Source organism: Limulus polyphemus, unplaced genomic scaffold (genome assembly GCF_000517525.1).
Source record: "Limulus polyphemus unplaced genomic scaffold, Limulus_polyphemus-2.1.2 Scaffold700, whole genome shotgun sequence".
Classification (NCBI taxonomy): Eukaryota; Metazoa; Arthropoda; class Merostomata; order Xiphosura; family Limulidae; genus Limulus; species Limulus polyphemus.
Window position 1 is genome coordinate 397,140 of NW_013666310.1, and position 2,905 is coordinate 400,044.

General features: G+C 30.5%; 1 protein-coding gene across 4 annotated transcripts in view; it reads left to right on the forward strand.

Moving 5' to 3' along the window:
• Window positions 1-1,313: 1,313 nt before the first annotated feature.
• LOC106460066 (armadillo repeat-containing protein 2-like) overlaps window positions 1,314-2,905 on the forward strand; it is a 37,562-nt gene continuing 35,970 nt past the window's right edge. For 3 of the 4 annotated variants that reach the window (XM_022386682.1, XM_022386685.1, XM_022386684.1), the window contains exon 1: window positions 1,314-1,443. The gene's annotated coding sequence lies outside the window, so the exon portion shown is untranslated. The remainder of the gene's footprint in view (window positions 1,444-2,905) is intronic. The other variant, XM_022386683.1, reaches the window with a different exon arrangement.

Genomic DNA, 2,905 nt, shown 5'->3' on the forward strand with positions numbered 1-2,905 from the left:
ACGGTACAGCAGTAATAGCTCATGAATGTATACTTGTTGACTGTTTGAGGAGCATGCTTACCCCCCCCCCCCAAAAAAAACGATGCCGTAATGATATAGATAGATTAACAAAATACGCTGACATGATCCCTGATTAATACATAAAATCCTTACGAGAAGTGCCATTTCAGATTTCGGTGGGGGGGGGGGCAACTTTTATTGATAGTCCAGAGAGTTAACTCCCTAAATGGCATTGAGTTTTTAAAGGTTGAAATATTTTTAAAAATCTGTCTATTTCGGAAGCATTTGCTTCGATGTTTTCTTGTACTATTTAAAGACTATTCAAGTAGTCCAAACTACATATTTTATATATATACATGCATTGTTCCCAAAACAAACAAATGTTATTAATCATGGGGTGGGCAGATGACCCCTCTTGCCCTACCTAAATGGCACCCCTGAAATTTTACTAAACATTTCTAAACAACAAGACATTATAATTAAACCTGTTATAAAGGTAGTGTAATTCTAGTATGGCGCGAAAATATGTATCTTGTTAAAGTTGAAAAACAACTGATATTAAATTTTAATTATTTCCGGTTGTGACTGCCCCACAGAATTAATTTTTTTTCATGAATGCCTGATGATTAGGACGATCGAGTCGTTATCTGCGATTCGTGAGTCCAAATCGTGTCACCGAACAATCGTGATTTTTCAGCTGTATGAGTGTTATAATGATACGGTCAATTCTCTTTTCGTTGGTAAACGAGTTGGAGATGGGTGGTGTTGACTTGTTGCCTTCTCTCTAGTCTATGACTGCTAAATTAGGGACGGCTACCATTGATAGCCCTCGAGTAGTTTTGTACAAAATTCAAAACCAACCAAACAAGCATTAATGTATTCGCATATCCAGATAATATCCATTCTCAATAGTTATTAACGTTCCTAAATAGTACAAAACTCCTGTATTTTTTAAAGATATATGAAAAAACCTTTAAAAATGACTATTAATTTTTACGGTACTATATCTTAACAGATTAATACAACATTTCATTGTAAGAATAACAGTTCTTATTTGTAAATATAAGCTTTTATGTTGTTGAAGAACACTCGACATCTCAAGTAGCTCCCAGTGACACAGCGATATGTCTGCGGACTTACAACGCTAGAATCCGGTTTTCGATACCTGTGGTGGGCAGAGCACAAATAGCCAATTGTGTAGCTTTGTGCTTAATTACAAACAAACATCTCAAGTATTTCGTCATTTACCCTACATTTATTATCTTTAAATTTCTTGTGTCTACGATAAAGGATAGATGACGCTAATAACCTTCGCGTGAATGTAAACAGTTTTTGAAACGAACTTATGGAGTGTAAAGATTTAAAACATTTTTTGAATACCAAACACAACAATATGGTAATTTGCATTTAAACATTAACCTGGAATCGAACAGAACTAAAAAAGTAATTTATGTTTGTAGTTATGATTTTACAGTGTGTTGCTACTAGTTTATTAGTATAGCACCAGTACAAAATTTGACATAACTCAGTAACTGAGCAATTATTATTATTATTAATTAATAATAGCATCGTTGAACAAAAAAACATTTGAAAATTGTCTTCGATTTCAAATGTAACACAAAGTTTGTTCATGATAATGGGGAGAACTTAATTAGATTATTTGCTTAAATGTTTTTATATCCAATGTGGATATGATAAAGAACAAATAAACATGATTTTAAATTGCAATTTTCAGTGAAAGTAAATTGATTTATACTGTAATTTTAGTCAATCGCTCGCCATAAATTGAAAATTCAAACGATTATTTGATATTTGTAAACACTGTCAAGTTTCAGTTGCAAGTCTTTAAAAATACACATTAGTCGCTTGTGCCAATAAATTTAATATTAATGGAAGAAAATTTCTTGAGAAATAGGCTTACCTTTTCTTCATGAAATTAAAACTTAATCTTTTTTAACGGAGATAACTGCTACAAATGTTAAGTATGAATCAATAAGATAGTATTCTTTGGTTTATTTTATGTTTCAGTTTATGGTAAATATGTAAGTTTGTATAGCAAAGTCCTTACATTTTATTTATTCTCAGTCTTAATAGATTACTGAATAAACATAATCATAAAATAAAACAATATAACCAGTATGGGTAGGAATTAGATAAGGAGATAAATTATGAACTTGTAAACAACTGGGAGCTCAGAAATATCCTGGGAGACTTGTAATATATTTAGGAGATTCCTAATTAATTGAAATTGTCATAGTGAGGTCCTGATATTTCTTTCTAAGTTAGCATGAGGAGTAATTATGGATTATTATTATTTTTATTTTGTAAACCCAGTAATATACAGTAAATGTATGACATTGCTGTTCTTGTAAAACAGGCCTTTAAATGTTTTGTATACACCAAAGTTTTTACCTTTCCTTTTATTTATGTCTTAAGTTTTTCCACACACTACACAACCCTGTATGTATAAAGAGATATATACTTTTTTTTTTTTATATAATTTTTGCTGTACTGAGAGAGATTGAATGTTGATAGTTTTGGATACTTAAAACTTGTGTCAGCTATCAAGTTTTATGATTCATATTATGAGACATAGAAAAAAAAAGTAACATATTCTGTTAAAAAGTAAACTTTCAGAGTAAAATATGCATGTAACAGTTGTGCTTATTTGTGTGTGGATCTTGAAAATTAGTGACAATCAGAAAAAACGGTACTGCATTTTATTTTGCAAGCTTATCAGTTTCTTTAGTTAACATCACATTTAACAATTTCTAAATATCCATCTATCTGATGTCAGTAAGTAAATCTTGATAAGCAAGTCTAAATGTATTTTTATTTAGCAGATATTTTTAAATAGATATTCTTTATTTTTCATAGTTAATGTGAGTGGAAAACAAAGATAAAC